The 651-nt window shown below is 41.2% G+C and overlaps 1 non-coding gene across 1 annotated transcript; it reads left to right on the top strand.

The window, feature by feature from the left end:
- Positions 1-104, top strand: LOC129402853 (U6 spliceosomal RNA). The gene has a single exon (XR_008628890.1). It is a non-coding gene; the product is annotated as a U6 spliceosomal RNA (small nuclear RNA).
- The last annotated feature ends 547 nt before the right edge of the window (positions 105-651 follow it).

The raw sequence follows: 651 nt of genomic DNA, 5'->3' as shown, positions 1-651 counted from the left end.
TTGCTTAGGTAGCACATAGACTAAAATTGGAATGATACAGAGAAGACTAGCATGGCCCTTATGCAAGGATGACACGCAAATATATATACACATAATATATTATATGTATTCATATTTTGATTCCTCCGCCCCTCTCAGAGAGCCCAGCAGGCAACCAAGAGTATCTTGCTCGCTCGGCAGAGCCTGGCAAGCTACCTGTGGCGTATTCGATATGCCCAAAACAGTAACAATGAGTCTCACAATGGAGACGTTACTGGTGCCCACTCGAGCAAATCGATGAGCAATTGGATGACAGTGACAGTGACATATATTCATATATATGTTTACATATATATATACATATATATGTAGCAGTCGTCTCATTGCTCATCAGTTTGCTTGAGCGGGCACCAGTAACATTCCATTGTGAGACTTGTTACTGTTTTTAGCTTATCAAATATGCCACGGGTAGCTTGCCAGGCTCTGTCCTGTGGGTGGAATACTCTCGGTAGCTTGCTGGGCTCTCTGAGAGGATTGGAGGAATTGAACCCGAGTTGGCCATATAGTGATATATATAGTGATATATATATATGTATATATATATATATCATTATCACTGTCATCCCATTGCTCATCGGCACCAGTAACGTCTCCATTTTTTTTTGGAGACTT

This window comes from Sorex araneus, chromosome 2 (genome assembly GCF_027595985.1).
Source record: "Sorex araneus isolate mSorAra2 chromosome 2, mSorAra2.pri, whole genome shotgun sequence".
In the NCBI taxonomy this organism is placed as follows: Eukaryota; Metazoa; Chordata; class Mammalia; order Eulipotyphla; family Soricidae; genus Sorex; species Sorex araneus.
This window is presented reverse-complemented; position numbering and strand designations above follow the sequence as displayed.